Here is a 17,522-nt window from a genome sequence, read left to right on the forward strand (position 1 = left end):
AAGTATTCAGACTTTTCCACATTTTGTTATGTTACAGCCTTATTCTAAAATTGATTAAATCGTTTTTTTCCCCCTCATCAATCTACACTCAATACCCCATAATGACAAAGCAAAAACAGTTTTTTTTTTTTAAAGTTTTGCAAATTGAAAAAAATATATAAAACTGAAATATCACATAAGTATTCAGACCCTTTACTCAGTACTTTGTTGAAGCACCTTTGATAGCGATTGCAGCCTCTGGTCTTCTTGGGTATGACGCTACAAGCTTGGCACACCTGTATTTGGGGAGTTTCCCCCATTCTTCTCTGCAGATCCTCTCAAGCTCCGTCAGGTTGGATAGGGAGCGTCGCTGCACAGCTATTTTCAGGTCTCTCCAGAGATGTTCGATCGGTTCAAGTCGGGGCTCTGGCTGGGCCCCTCAAGGACATTCAAGACTTGTCCTGAAGCCACTCCTGCATTGTCTTGGCTGTGTGCTTAGGGTCGTTGTCCTACCAAGAAATATCTAGGGCAGTGGTATTCAAAGTCGGGGTCCCGACCCCTAGTGGAGGGGAACTGCAGTGTAATCTGCAATTTAATGTAATTTTTGTATGATTTATTTGTGGGGTACAGATCGTTGTATTTGACAATATACAAATATTTTTGAGAAAGATCATTTGAAAAATAAAATGTAATTGAGAAATGTATTTATTGGTTTCTTTTCATTTTGATAAGTAATGAATTTAAAGGTTATTTGTTGATGTAAAAATCTAAATGTATAGACTTTAAGGCTGTGTCATTAGATTTGGTGTGGGGTGGGGTCGTGAGAAATTATTGATAGCAGGCTCCTAGCTTGCTGCTATTTTGACCATGGCTGGTAAGCTCTGGTGCCGACAGCACGACAATGATATGATATTCCTCAACTCAAGCAGAATATTACATAATGTGTATGAGTCATATATACATTATGTACAAGTCACATGTACAGTACACATTTCGTACATGCATTTTTTTATATCGGGACCTGTGATGCTTTCCATTGCCATTCACTAACATTAAAACATGTTTTTGAATAGCAACAGCAATCCACACATAATCTGCCAAGGTTATTTTGATTCTGTAATGTGTGAAAGTACTCAAATAGTGATGGTAATGGGAAGCTGCTGTACTGTGGTGAGGCTTTGACACCTCTATGTGAAATTGAATGTTAAACACATTGTAGTGCTTTGCAAATATCTTTACGATCTAGTTGTACATGGTACTACAATGCTACCCGATATCTTAGAAGGCATCTGAAACTCAGACAGTGAGACCTTACCTATACAACACCAACCCCCACTTCTCTGTCTAGTCTTTAGAACGCCACTCCAGTCTATTCCACTTTGCAACAAATGCAACATAGTCACATATGTTGATGGTGTCCCATTTCAAAGGCTGGATCTATTTGTAGGGTCTGCAAACTGCTAACACGCTTTTTTCTACATAGGTATACATGTTTGACACTGGCCGCTCAGAGGTCAAACCATGTGTGGATTCCAAAGAAGGTGTCACTGTAGCCCAGCGTTAACTTCCTGTCTCATATTCTATGTTTCATGTAGTACAGCCATCATCGCTTCTAGGGGAGTTCTCTGCTCTTTCAGCCTCTTCCAGGCCTCTTCTACCCTCTAACCTTCTAGGCTTTCCTTAAAAGTAGCCTATTTAAGAAGCCAATGTATTATCCCTCAGTGCATGTGTGACGGAGTTGGATTTGTATCCTTACTCCACAGCTTGAAATGTCTACACATGCGCTATGAAATTGCTAGATTTTCGGTAGCGTAGTTGGCAAAAACATTTTCAAGAGGTCGGTCACGTGAGTATGCGAAGCAGAGTATTCGGGATCACGTCCATTAGCGGACGTGGAAGGAAGCTAAACTGTTACGCAAGCACAGTGACACCTGTTACTCGTGCTTTACTTTCAATAAGCAACAAGCTGGTCGTTGTCGGTCGTCCTGACCAATTGTGCTATTTTATGTATTTGTTTTGCGCTGATCATTTCCTATGACCGAAAAGAGATTCTGGACATCAGAACAGCTATCACTAACCTCCATTTGGACAAGGACTTCTACTTCAATGAGTCAGAGGCAAAAGACATATTGATTATCGCGGACCAGACCCAAATCCCTGACACTCGAAAGAGGAGACGGCGCTATAGAGGCCGACATGCGGGATACCTGACGAGAGCAAGCCGGAGAGTTGATAAATCGCCTTTACCATCTGTTCTATTGGCAAACGTGTAATCACTGGAGAATAAACTGGATGAGCTCCGTTCGAGACTATCCTATCAACGTGATCTGAAGAACTTTAATATTCTATGTTTCTCAGAGTAGTGGCTGAACAAGGATATTATAAATATAAATCTAGGTGGTTTTCTATACATCGGTAGGACAGTATGGCTGCGTCAGGGAAGCTCAGAGTCTCTTTGTTAGCAACAACTGGTCCGCGATCTCTAATATCACAGGTGTCAAACTCATTCCATGGAGGGCCGAGTGGCTGTGGGTTTTCACTCCTCCCTTGTACTTGATTGATGAATTAAGGTCACTAATTATTAAGGAACTCCCCACACCTGGTTGTCTAGGGCTTAATTGAGAAAACAAAATCGGCCTCCCGGGTGGCGCAGTGGTTAAGGGCGCTGTACTGCAGCGCCAGCTGTGCCATCAGAGTCCCTGGGTTCGCGCCCAGGCTCTGTCGTAACCGGCCGCGACCGGGAGGTCCGTGGGGCGACGCACAATTGGCCTAGCGTCGTCCGGGTTAGGGAGGGATTGGTCGGTAGGGATCTCCTTGTCTCATCGCGCACCAGCGACTCCTGTGGCGGGCCGGGCGCAGTGCGCGCTAGCCAAGGTTGCCAGGTGCACGGTGTAGCCTCCGACACATTGGTGCGGCTGGCTTCCGGGTTGGATGCGCGCTGTGTTGGGTTGTGTGTTGGATGCGCGGCTGGTTGGGTTGTGTATCGGAGGACGCATGACATTCAGCCTTCGTCTCTCCCGAGCCCGTACGGGAGTTGTAGCAATGGGACAAGATAGTAGCTACTACAACAATTGGATACCACGAAATTGGGGAGAAAAAGGGGTAAAAAAAAAAAAAAAAAGAGAAAACAAAATCCTGCAGACACTAGGCCCAGAGGAAGAGCCAGAGGGGCGTCCGGGGTGGCACTGCCTTCTGATTGGCCAAAATGTAATTTGCTACTGGCAGTTTGATGCTCATGCATTCTTTCTTGTTGAAAGAAGCATTTATTTTGATGTTTTCAAATTGAGGACGAGAGAATATTAAAGTTGGTTGCGAGATACAGAAGAAGAAGAGAGAATAGTTCCACAGATCTACGAGCTCTTTTCGCGATAGCATCATATTTGAAGTAAGTTTTAAGGTTTAGCATCAGGTTTAGGTTTCCTGAACAACTTTTACGAAAGTTGGGTCGCTGTGTAAGTTAGACCTAAGTTAGACCTTAGACCTAAGTTGGGTCGCTGTGTAAGTTAGACCTTTGACTCCATTAACAGACAGTTAATCAGATAAGAGAGAACAGTTCCCAATTTAGCCTAACATTATGTTTACATCTGTGCTAGTAATACACGCATATACAGTGCAGTAAGTTACAGTATACGAATGTTTAGCTAATATGGGGTACATAGGTCTCAGAGCAAGTGACGTCACCGATTGAAACACTATTTAGCGCGCACCACCGCTAACTAAGCTAGCCGTTTCACATCCGTTACATATACATCAATGATGTCGCTCTTGCCGGTGGTGATTCTCTGATCCACCTCTACGCAGACGACACCATTCTGTATACTTCTGGCCCTTCTTTGGACACTGTGTTAACTAACCTCCAGACGAGCATCAATGCCATACAACTCTCCTTCCGTGGCCTCCAACTGCTCTTAAATGCAAGTAAAACTAAATGCATGCTCTTCAACCGATTGCTGCCCGCACCTGCCCGCCCGCCCATCCAGCATCACTACTCTGGAAGGTTCTGACTTAGAATATGTGGACAACTACAAATACCTAGGTGTCTGGTTAGACTGTAAACTCTCCATCCAGACTCATATTAAGCATCTCCAATCCAAAATGAAATCTATAAATCGGCTTCCTATTTCTCAACAAAGCCTCCTTCACTCATGCTGCCAAACATACCCTCATAAAACTGACCATCCTACCGATCCTTGACTTCGGTGATATCATTTACAAAATAGCCTCCAACACTCTACTCAGCAAATTGGAAGTAGTCTATCACAGTGCCATCCGTTTTGTCACCAAAGCCCCATATACTACCCACCACTGAGACCGGTATGCTCTTGCTGGCTGGCCCTGGTTTCATATTTGTCGCCAAACCCACTGGCTCCAGGTCTATAAGTCCTTGCTAGGTAAAGCCCCCCCTTATCTCAGCTCACTGGTTATCATAGCATCACCCACCCATAGCACGTGCTCCAGCAAGTATATTTCACTGGTCAACCCCAAAGCCAATTCCTTCTTTGGCCGCCTTTCCTTCCAGTTCTCTGGACGGGAATTAATTGCAAAAATCACTGAAGCTGGAGACTCATATCTCCTTCACTATCTTTAAGCATCAGCTTACAGATCATTTCACCTGTACATAGCCCATCTGTGCAATGTGTAGGTCCACTGAGTGGACATTTTGAGCCTTGTTTGAAGTCAGCAGGTCACATGACCAAGGAGCTATTGAAATTTTAAATTTAGAAAAATTCATGTAAAATCTTGTGAGATGAAAATGAACAAATTAGTGTGTGCAATATAGAAGGGTAGTCAGTGGATATTCTGAACCTTGTTTGAAGTCAGTAGGTCACATGATCAAGGAGCAATTTAAATTTATATTTTGGAAAAATTCATGTAAAAACATGTGAAATGAAAATGGACAAACTAAAGGGTGTGCAATATGTAGGCTCACTGAGTGTACATTCTGCACCTTGTTTGAAGCCAGTAGGTCACATGACCAATGAGCAATTGAAATTAAAACATTTAAATAAATCATTTAAAATAGTGTGAGATGTAAATCGACAAAAAAAAGTGTGTTGAATGTGTGTCTATGCCATCGGGTTAGCTACAACCAGTGTTGAAGGTTTTAGGAGTAATGGTTAAAGAGCTATTGAAATGATAAAATTTGATTTGTCACTATGCTGACCATCCCTAACTGCTGTTGGTGAACTACAGGCGAATATCCAACCTGAAACTGTCTTTACCTCTGGGATTTTTAGGTACAGTTATGATAATGGTGATTTGAGATTGGACTAAAATGTGGGTAATTGGATGCTTCGATGACACCATAGACTGTTTTATTTTTGCATAGGGTCAATTAAACATGAAAAGAAAGGGAGAGAGATCAGACTTCATTTTAAAGAAGCACAAACAGGCAGATCAGGTGCAAACAGACCCCAGGCCTTGCATCACCACTGGACCCCAGAGCAGCTGTTCTAAAAGGACCCAATGGTAGGCCAGGCCTATACTTTAAACTACACCCAATGGTAGGCCAGGCCTATACTTTAAACTACACATTTAGTTGGCAGCTGTTAGTATCTAATCTTGTGGATCCCTTAATTATACATTTCCATGGAGATATGACACATTATTTAACGTGTATTTCAGACATTTCAAGATCCAGAGAAGATGGTCCTGTACAGCCGTGTTTGAAAACATTTCCCAGAACTCAGCATGGTACTAGGAAAAGGGCTTTCAACAGCAGTACTTACATGAACTCAAAATATAGGCCAGAGAGGGTCATCGAGAGTCTGGTGACTCTCACCACAAGGATCATTTTTTGACAATCTTAGAAGAAATAGCAAAGCATGACCTTCTCATTGTGAAAGGGATGAATGCATGTGGCAATGCTAAGTCCACAAGCCACCAAATCCAGAACAAAGTTCTTGAGGGTTTAGCTGAGATGGTACAAAGTGAAATAAGAGAAGTAAACGAAAATGAAGTTTTTAGTGTAATTGCAGATTAAACTAAAGATTTAATGAAAAAATAACAAATATCTTTAGATTTGAGGTACTATTACAACGGGGCCATCCACGAAAGCTTTTTACACTTTCAGTCAGCTGAAAGCTTAGATGCAGCAGGTCTCACAAAAATGATCATTGATTTCCTTGAAAAAATACGGTCTGGACAACATAAATAATCTTGTGGGGCAAGGCTATGACGGTGCATTCGTCATGAGCGGAAAGCATTCTGGTGTGTCTGCACGGATTAAAAACAGTGCAAGATTTGTATTTGATGTGCACTGTAATCCACATTGTTTGAATTTGGTCCTTGTCGATGCTGTAAAATCAGTGCCTGAAGCAGTTAACTTTTCTTTAGTTTTTTAAAATTTATTTTACCCCTGTTTTCTCCCCAATTTCGTGGTATCCAATTGTTTAGTAGCTACTATCTTGTCTCATTGCTACAACTACCGTACGGGCTCGGGAGAGACGAAGGTTGAAAGTCATGCGTCCTCCGATACACAACCCAACCAAGCCGCACTGCTTCTTAACACAGCGCGCATCCAACCCGGAAGCCAGCCGCACAAATGTGCTGGTTGGAAATACAGTGCACCTGGCAACCTTGGTTAGCGCGCACTGCGCCTGGTCCGCCACAGGAGTCGCTGGTGCGCGATGAGACAAGGATATCCCTATCAGCCAACCCCTCCCGGTCGCGGCCGGTCGCGGCCGGTTACAACAGAGCCTGGGCGCAAACCCAGAGTCTCTGGTGGCACAGCTGGCGCTGCAGTACAGCACCCTTAACCACTGCGCCACCCGGGAGGCCCTTCAGTTAACTTTTTTGCTCTCCTGCAGAAGCTTTATAACTTTGTATCTGGCTCGTACGTTCATCTCAAATGGCTTGCAGTTCAGAAAGAGCTGTATCCACAGCAGCAGCCCAGGGAACTACAAAGACTTTCGGATGTAAGGTGGGCATGCAGATACATGGCATGGCGTAATCTGAGGGACAGGCTTCCAGCAGTTCTGAGAGTGCTACAGGATATCACAGGCAAGTGGATTTCTTTCTCAGAAAGATTTACATTTCATAGGGATTTTGGTGTGCTTGGTGATGCCAAATGTCTTTCTGACATGCTCCAATCAAGCTCTCTTGACCTCACAAGGGCTGTGGATCTAGTAGGTGCCCTTACAGACACATTACAGGACTACAGAAGTGAGGGTTACTATGAAGAACTATGGAAAGGGAAGGGACAGACCATCTACTCTCCTTGACTTTGTTGTGTTTCTAGGACCTTATAAAGAGGTCTTCCATGAGCTATTTCGACTTTGTAAGATTTCTGTTGTTACACCAGTCAGCAGTGCCTCTTGTAAGAGAAGCTTCTCAGCTTTAAAACGGATTAAAACCCACCTTAGGACAACAATGGTTGATGACAGAATTAAGTCACCTCGGAATTCTCAGTGTTGAGTCAAGGAGGGCATGCTCCCTCAACATGGATGAGTTTGTGAAACGTTTTGCCAGTTCTCACCAGAACCGCAGGATTATGCTGTTTTAAATTTACCTAGGATAATTTGGCACTTAGGCGGTCCTTCTGGTCATGATTAAAACCTGCACTGTGTACTAACTAGTACACTGACATTCTAAAATTACAAATACAAAGGGTATTATGTCACACAGATTTAATTTGGTTTTGATTAGGCCAATACCAAAACTTTTCTTTGCTATTAGTTAACATAATATATACAGTGGGGAGAAGTATTTGATACACTGCCGATTTTGCACGTTTTCCTACTTAGAAAGCATGTAGAGGTCTGTAATTTTTATCATAGGTACACTTCAACTGTGAGAGACGGAATCTAAAAAATCCAGAAAATCACATTGTATGATTTTTAAGTAATTAATTTGCATTTTATTGCATGACATAAGTATTTGATCACCTACCAACCAGTAAGAATTCCGGCTCTCACAGGCCTGTTAGTTTTTCTTTAAGAAGCCCTCCTGTTCTCCACTCGTTACCTGTATAAAAGACACCTGTCCACACTCAATCAAACAGACTCCAACCTCTCCACAATGGCCAAGACCAGAGAGAAGTGTAAGGACATCAGGGATAAAATTGTAGACCTGCACAAGGCTGGGATGGGCTACAGCACAATAGGCAAGCAGCTTGGTGAGAATGCAACAACTGTTGGCGCAATTATTAGAAAATGGAAGAAGTTCAAGATGACGGTCAATCACCCTCGGTCTGGGGCTCCATGCAAGATCTCACCTCGTGGGGCATATGATCATGAGGAAGGTGAGGGATCAGCCCAGAACTACACGGCAGGACCTGGTCAATGACCTGAAGAGAGCTGGGACCACAGTCTCAAAGAAAACCATTAGTAACACACTACGCCGTCATGGATTAAAATCCTGCAGCGCATGCAAGGTCCCCCAGCTCAAGCCAGCGCATGTCCAGGCCCATCTGAAGTTTGCAAATGACCATCTGGATGATCCAGAGGAGGAATGGGAGAAGGTCATGTGGTCTGATGAGACAAAAATAGAGCCTTTTGGTCTAAACTCCACTCGCCGTGTTTGGAGGAAGAAAAATAATGAGTACAACCCCAAGAACACCATCCCAACCGTGAAGCATGGAGGTGGAAACATCATTCTTTGGGGATGCTTTTCTGCAAAGGGGACAGGACGACTGCACCGTATTGAGGGGAGGATGGATGGGCCATGTATCACGAGATCTTGGCCAACAACCTCCTTCCCTCAGTAAGATCATTGAAGATGGGTCGTGGCTGGGTCTTCCAGCATGACAACGACCCAAAACACACAGCCAGGGCAACTAAGGAGTGGCTCCGTAAGAAGCATCTCAAAGTCCTGGAGTGGTCCAGCCAGTCTCCAGACCTGAACCCAATAGAAAATCTTTGGAGGGAGCTGAAAGTCCGTATTGCCCAGCGACAGCCCCGAAACCTGAAGGATCTGGAGAAGGTCTGTATGGAGGACATGTGGATGTCCACATCATTAAGGAACTATCATGGTCCACACATATCAACACAGTCATGAAAAGGGCTCAACAACGCCTCTTTCCCCTCAGGAGTCTGAAAAGATTTGGTATGGGCCCTCAGATCCTCATTATACAGCTGCACCATTGAGAGCATCTTGACTGGCTGCATCACTGCTTGGTACTGCAACTGTTTGGCATCCACAAGGCGCTACAGAGGGTAGTGCGTATGGCCCCACACCTCTATACCAGTTAGTGCCAGAGGAAGGCCCTAAAAGCTGTTAAAGACTCCAGCCACTCAAGTCATAGACTGTTCTCTCTGCTACTGCCGATGCATCAAGTCTGGAACCAACAGGACCCTGAACAGCTTCTACCCCCAAGCTATAAGACTGCTAAATAGTTAACCAATATCTAACCTAAATATTGGCATTGACCCTTTTTGTACTAATCTCTTTTGACTCATCACATAAGCTGCTGTTACTGTCTTTTATCTATCCCTTTGCCTAGTCACTTTATCCCTACCTATATGTACATACATATCTACCTCGTACCCCTGCACATCGTCTCGGTACTGGTACCCTGTGTATATAGCCAAGTTATCGTTACTCATTGTGTATTTATTCCTTGTGTTATTCGTTTTTTTAAATGTTCTATTTGATTTGTAAGCAATATTTTCACAATTGCATGCACTGACAGATCATTAGGATTTAGGATTTCATTAGGATCCCTGTTAGTTGCTGTCAAAGCAGCAGCTACTCTTTCTGGGGTCCACACAAAACATGACATAATGCAGAACAATAATAGACAAGAACAGCTGAAGGGCAGTGCTACATGTAGCCACGGCTCTATACAATAATGCGTGTTACCTTAAATTAGTTTTGGACCTGGGGACTACGAAGTTAGCAACTGTCACTCTACTAACATATTTCACTCTTCACACATAGCAGACCCTGAACACTTCGTCACATACAAAAATACATAAATCATTTGTTGTGCACACACACGTACACACACACATACATGGTACACCAGCGGAGGCTAGTGGGAGGAGCTATAGGAGGACAGCTTATTGTAATGGCTGGAATGGAATGGTACCAAACACATCAAACAACGTGCTTGCCTCATTCCATTCCAGCCATAACAATGAGCCGTCCTCCTATAGCTCCTCCCACCGGCCGCCTCTGCGGTAAACACGTACACACTCCGATCACTCTGTTAAACACAAGGTGCTCTGAGGAGCAGTTGTCTTGTGTGTGGAGACCCTTCCCCCTTTTCACTCCCTCCCAGTTCCCTCGCTGCTCCCTGACGCTTCCACAGCAGGGCCTTAGGGCGCGTCTTATTAGTTCACGGGGACCCCCTGTCCACTGTCCCGTCCCCGCTGTTCCTCAAGCTGCTGCTAGCTTTACATAACTGTTCATCCTGTCTGCCAGCCCAGACAGCTGGAGCCAGATAGAGGATAAAGTGGCAGGCTGGCCCAGAGTGCTTCCCTCTGTCTCCTCTTTTCCTTCTCTATCGTCTCCTCAGTAAATTCTCACCAAGCAGAACCTGTCTGGTCTGGCTTCTGGTCTGGCTTCAAACCAGCACAGAGAAGCAGAACCTGTCTGGTCTGGCCTCACACCAGCACAGAGACAAGCAGAACCTGTCTGGTCTGGCTTCTGGTCTGGCTTCAAACCAGCAAAGAGACAAGCAGAACCTGTCTGGTCTGGCTTCTGGTCTGGCTTCAAACCAGCACAGAGACAAGCAGAACCTGTCTGGTCTGGCCTCACACCAGCACAGAGACAAGCAGAACCTGTCTGGTCTGGCTTCTGGTCTGGCTTCAAACCAGCAAAGAGACAAGCAGAACCTGTCTGGTCTGGCTTCTGGTCTGGCTTCAAACCAGCACAGAGACAAGCAGGGCCCAGGCCCCCTGGTGGAGAGACCAGCATGTGTCATGGAGGCCTCAGTGGGCAGAGCAGGTGTGTAGACGTAATGCAGAATAACATGGGAATGGTAAAAACATAAAACCTATGCATGGACAGTGTTCAGCATGTAGGTGTATTTTGTTCTACATGGTCAAAACTGAAACGGCAAAACTACAAATATCAAGACCAAGACAAATTAAATGACTGATTGAATGTGTTTTATTGATTGGTTGATGAAAATTTGAAAAGGGAACCTCAAATAAGCTGCAGAAGTGAGTGGTGCCCAACATGCAGTCATGGTAATGCTGTTGACCATGGTGCATTAATCATGGAGGGATTTATGAGGTTGACAGGGGCACACGGGAGGGGCATGGGGACATGGCCAGAGACTAATTTGGTCAGTCATGTTAGGGGAGGATAGGCACGGCACAGCTGTGAAACTGGACCCTGAGCATTGGCTTAGAGTAGGGGTGTCAAACTCATTTTGCCCCTGGGTCTTCAACAAGGTATGGAGGGCTGAACTGAAAATATGGTATATTTCCTCGCCGTCAAAATTAGCAACAAATTGTCCTCTATCAATCGTTTTAGTAATTTCCAATGCTCCTTGACTGTCTAGCTTCATTTCTGTGATTATTAGTGAACTGGACACAGTCAAGAAACTAGTTTAGATTTGGTTTTAGTCATTTTTTATTTATTTTTACATTTTTACTCAAACCATCTGTTTGACACACCTGACTTAGAGTCAGGGCACTGAGAGTACCCCCCATTCTCACTGCACATACATACATGTACGCATGCACACACAGACTTAAACCTGTCTAGTTGCTTCTCTGCTGTTCCTTTCAACAACAAAGGGTTTAGAGCAGGGGTTCCCAAACCTTTCCCCCAGAGCCCCCTTTTCCCATGTATTATTTTGAATTGAAGTATTCTCCCTCTAATTCTCTGTCCCTCCCCTCCTGGAGAACCTGAGCCTCAGGACTACCTGGCCTGATGACTCCTGGCTGTCCCCAGTAGACCTGCTCGTGCTGCTGCACCAGTTTCAACTGTTCTGCCTGCCGCTAAGGAACAGTGACTTGTTCACCGGACGAGCTACATTGTTCCGGACCTGCTGTTTTCGACCTCTAAATGCTCGGCTATGAAAAACCAATTGACATTTACTCCTGAGGTACTGACCTGTTGCACCCTCTACAACCACTGATTTCTTTTGACCCTGCTGGTCATCCATGAACATTTGAACATCTTGAAGAACAATCTGGCCTTAAATGGCCATCTTCCTGCCTTTCTAGGGAGTTTTCCCTAGCCACCTACATTGCTTGCTACATCTACATTGCTTGCTGTTTGGGGTTTTAGGCTGGGTTTCCGTATAGCACTTTGTGACATCCCTTATGATGTAAAAAGGGCTTCATAAATACATTTGATTGATTAATTGAGATAGCCTATATTAAATACACCACCAGCTTGATTTTGTTTAACTTGAGGGACCTAGGAGACTGTTGTTTTGAAGCTTATTTTCTGAAATTCTACGTAGTTTAACAAGACTCATGAAAATGTAATAATAATAATAATAATAATGGATAAGGAAAATAAAGTCTAGACCAGGTTTCCTAACATACACTATATACACAAAAGTATGTGGACACTCTTTCAAATGAGTGGATTTGTCCATTTCAGCCACACCTGTTGCTGACAGGTGTGTGAAATCGAGGACACAGCCATGCAATCACTATAGACAAACATTGGCAGAAGAATGGCCTTACTGAAAAGCTCAGTGACTTTCAACGTGACACCGTCATAGGATGCCACCTTTCCGACAAGACAGTTCGTCAAATTTCTGCCCTGCTAGAGCTGCCCTGGTCAACTGTCAGTGCTGTTTTTGTGAACTGGAAACATCTAGGAGCTACAGCCGTGAAGTGGTACGCCACACAAGCTCACAGAATGGGACCGTCGAGTGCTGAAGCGCTTAAAGCATAACAATTGTCTGTCACACTCACTACCGAGTTTCAAACTGCCTCTGGAAGCAATTTCAGCACAAGAACTGTTCGTTGGGAACTTCTTGAAATGGGTTTCCATGGCCGAGCATCCGCACACAAGCCTAAGGTCACCATGCGCAATGCGTAGCATCAGCTGGAGGGGTGTAAAGTTTGCCGCCATTGGACTCTGGAGCACTGGAAACGCGTACTCTGGAATGATGAATCACGCTTCACCATCTGGCAGTCCGAAGGACGGATCAGGGTTTGGCGGATGTCTGGAGAACACTACCTGCCCGAATGCATAGTACTGTAAAGTTTGGTGGATGAGGAATAATGGTGTGGGGCTGTTTTTCAGGGTCCATGCTAGGCCCCTTAGCTCCAGTGAAGGGAAATCTGTGCTTCCAACTTTGTGGCAACAGTTTGGGGCCATTTATTGTTTCAGCATGACAATGCCCCGGTGCACAAAGCGAGGTCCATAAAGTAATGGTTTGTCGAGATCGTTGTGGAAGAACTTGACTGGCCTGAACAGAGCTCTAAACCCTATCTAACACCTTTGGGATGAATTGGAACGGCTACTACGAGCCAGGCCTAATCATCCAACATCAGTGCCCAACCTCATTAATGCTCTTGCGGCTGAATGGAAGCAAGTCCCCGCAGCAATGTTCCAGCATCTAGTGGAAAGCCTTCCCAGAAGAGTGGAGGCTGTTTATAGCAGCTCCAAATTAATGCCCATGACATTGTATGAGATTTACTTCCCAAGCAAAGTCACATTTCTTTAACTCCTTGCCTCTGAAAATTCATAGTTCAGCTTCATAATGACAAACCAAAGATATTCCCATGTGTATCAGAGTCGCATCTTCCTTGTACCACAGAGAATAGCAAGTTTGAAACATATTGCAGAGACACATTCCACTTCCCTCATTAAGAAATATGAACCTGGTCATTGAGTCGTCACACATTTGGTTATTTATTACATTGCTATGACCAGGACCCCTCAGTAGCGTTGCAATAGAAAACACCTGAGCACATCAATAAGTACTGAGCTTAGCTTCTCTTGCCTTCTACTTTGCATAATGGGAGGGATTAGTAGTGTTTGCGTCACACCCATCAACAATTTTGTTGTCACATGGGCTCTCTTTGATTTAATATCTGTCAGTAATTGCACTACTGATATGTAATAGATCTCAGACACAAGGCACCTGCAACATCTCATACTACTGCTGAACATCTCAAAATAATGTTATACACTGCTCAAAAAAATAAAGGGAACACTTAAACAACACAATGTAACTCCAAATCAATCACACTTCTGTGAAATCAAACTGTCCACTTAGGAAGCAACACTGATTGACAATACATTTCACATGCTGTTGTGCAAATGGAATAGACAACAGGTGGAAATTATAGGCAATTAGCAAGACACCCCCAATAAAGGACTGGTTCTGCAGGTGGTGACCACAGACCACTTCTCAGTTCATATGCTTCCTGGCTGATGTTTTGGTCACTTTTGAATGCTGGCGGTGCTTTCACTCTAGTGGTAGCATGAGTCTACAACCCACACAAGTGGCAGTTCATCCAGGATGGCACATCAATGCGAGCTGTGGCAAGAAGGTTTGCTGTGTCTGTCAGCGTAGTGTCCAGAGCATGGAGGTGCTACCTGGAGACAGGCCAGTACATCAGGAGACGTGGAGGAGGCCGTAGGAGGGCAACAACCCAGCAGCAGGACCGCTACCTCCGCCTTTGTGCAAGGAGGAGCAGGAGGAGCACTGCCAGAGCCCTGCAAAATGACCTCCTGCAGGCCACAAATGTGCATGTGTCTGCTCAAACGGTCAGAAACAGACTCCATGAGGGTGGTATGAGGGCCCGACGTCCACAGTTGGGGGTTGTGCTTACAGCCCAACACCGTGCAGGATGTTTGGCATTTGCCAGAGAACACCAAGATTGGCAAATTCGCCACTGGCGCCCTGTGCTCTTCACAGATGAAAGCAGGTTCACACTGAGCACATGTGACAGACCTGACAGAGTCTGGAGACGCCGTGGAGAACGTTCTGCTGCCTGCAACATCCTCCAGCATGTTTGGCGGTGGGTCAGTCATGGTGTGGGGTGGCATTTCTTTGGGGGGCCGCACAGCCCTCCATGTGCTCGCCAGAGGTAGCCTGACTGCCATTAGGTACCGAGATGAGATCCTCAGACCCCTTGTGAGACCATATGCTGGTGCGGTTGGCCATGGGTTCCTCCTAATGCAAGACAATGCTAGACCTCATGTGGCTGGAGTGTGTCAGCAGGTCCTGCAAGATAAAGGCATTGATGCTATGGATTGGCCCGCCCGTTCCCCAGACCTGAATCCAATTGAGCACATCTGGGACATCATGTCTCGCTCCATCCACCAACGCCACGTTGCACCACAGACTGTCCAGGAGTTGGCGGATGCTTTAGTCCAGGTCTGGGAGGAGATCCCTCAGGAGACCATCCGCCACCTCATCAGGAGCATGCCCAGGCGTTGTAGGGAGGTCATACAGGCACGTGGAGGCCACACACACTACTGAGCCTCATTTAGACTTGTTTTAAGGACATTACATCAAAGTTGGATCAGCCTGTAGTGTGGTTTTCCACTTTAATTTTGAGTGTGACTCCAAATCCAGACCTCCATGGGTTGATGAATTTGATTTCCATTGATCATTTTTGTGTGATTTTGTTGTCAACACATTCAACTATGTAAAGAAAAAAGTATTTAATAAGACTATTTCATTCATTCAGATCTAGGATGTGTTATTTTAGTGTTCCCTTTATTTTTTTGAGCAGTGTATAAAACCACTGCCAATTAGCTTTTTGTATTATGTAAGGTTAATTTTCCATACAAGACTGAATTTTGACCGAATTTTGTAACGATCAACTTAATAATACTTTTGATAATACATACTGTGTAAGAGGTCTTGACAATCAACCTCTATCACTCTTACCGTCTTTAAATCTGCTTCAGCAAACTTTGGTTGTAGACAGTAGATGCTTTCAATTAAATCTTATGCTGTACTTCTAACCAAAGAAAGACACCGTCTTCTTCTTCTGTGTGTGCATGTTTGTTATGACTATCACCCCATGGGGACACAGTTTCTTTGGCAGGGCCCTGGCATGCTGCTAGAAATAGAAACGAAGGCATATATTATCTAGCACAGTTGGGAGATGTGTCCTGACAGAATGGTTGGCACAAAAGCAAAGGGTGGCCAGCATGGATTTGTGAGTAAGGGACTTTCATCCTTTTGTGTGCCCAATTTTGTGTCCTTTTGTGTGTTGTCTGTTCACACTGCTATGCTTTATCTTGGCCAGGTCGCAGTTGTAAAGGAGAACTTGTTCTCAACTAGCCTACCTGGTTAAATAAAGGTGAAAAATAAATATATATTATATATATATATATATATATATATACAGCAACAGCTCTGCTAGTGTGTGTTGGACTTTTTAGCATCGTCATTTTTTATTTGTTTAACTAGGCAAGTCAGTTAAGAACAAATTCTTATTTACAATGACGTCCTAGGAACAGGGGTTCAACTGCCTTGTTCAAGGGCAGAACGACAGATTTTTACCTTGGCAGCTCGGGGATTCGATCTAGCTTTCAGCAAACTTAACATGTGTAAATATTTCTTTGAACATAAGATTCAACAACTGAAACAAAACTGAACAAGTTCCACAGATATGTGACAAACAGAAATTGAATAATGTGTCCCTGAACAAAGGGGGGGTCAAAATCAAAAGTAACAGTCAGTATCTGGTGTGGCCACCAGCTGCATTAAGTACTGCAGTGCATCTCTTCCTCATGGACTGCACCAGATTTGCCAGTTCTTGCTGTGAGATGTTACCCCACTCTTCCACCAAGGCACCTGCAAGTTCTCGGACATTTCTGGGGGGAATGGCCCTAGCCCTCTGATCCAATAGGTCCCAGGCGTGCTCAATGGGATTGAGATCCGGGCTCTTCACTGGTCATGGAAGAACACTGACATTCCTGTCTTGCAGGAAATCACACACAGAACGAGCAGTATTGCTGGTGGTGTCACGACTTCCGCCGAAGTCGGTTCCTCTCCTTGTTCGGGCTGCATTCGGAGGTCGAAGTCACCGGTCTTCTAGCCATCTCTGATCCATCTTTCATTTTCCATTTGTTTTGTCTTGTTTTCCCACACACCTGGTTTACATTCCCTCATTACTTGTCGTGTATATAATCCTCTGTTCCCCACATGTCTGTTTGTGAAATTGTTTCACGCCGGGTTATTTTGTACCCATATTTTGTTGTTCTGGGTGCCGTTGGTTTTTTCTTATTAAACTGCTCCGGTTATTACCCATTTCTGCTCTCCTGCGCCTGACTTCCCTGCAGCCAGTCACGCACCTCTTACAGATGGTCTTGTCATGCTGGCGGGTCATGTAAGGATGAGCCTGCAGGAAGGGTACCACATGAGGGAGGAGGATGTTTTCCCTGTAACGCACAGCGTTGAGAATGCCTGCAATGACAACAAGCTCAGTCCAATGATGCTGTGATACACCGCCGTCGCTGGACCAGACAGAACTGGCAAAAAGTACTCCACTGACGAGTCGCGGTTTTGTCTCACCAGGGGTGATGATCAGATTCGCTTTTATCGTCGAAGGATGAACATTACAGGTGGAGGACCATGACAGACCCTCCACCTCCAAATCAATCCCACTCCAGAGTACATGCCTCGGTGTAATGCTCATTCCTTTGACGATAAACGC

The sequence above is a fragment of the Oncorhynchus mykiss genome, chromosome 24 (genome assembly GCF_013265735.2).
Source record: "Oncorhynchus mykiss isolate Arlee chromosome 24, USDA_OmykA_1.1, whole genome shotgun sequence".
Taxonomy (NCBI): Eukaryota; Metazoa; Chordata; class Actinopteri; order Salmoniformes; family Salmonidae; genus Oncorhynchus; species Oncorhynchus mykiss.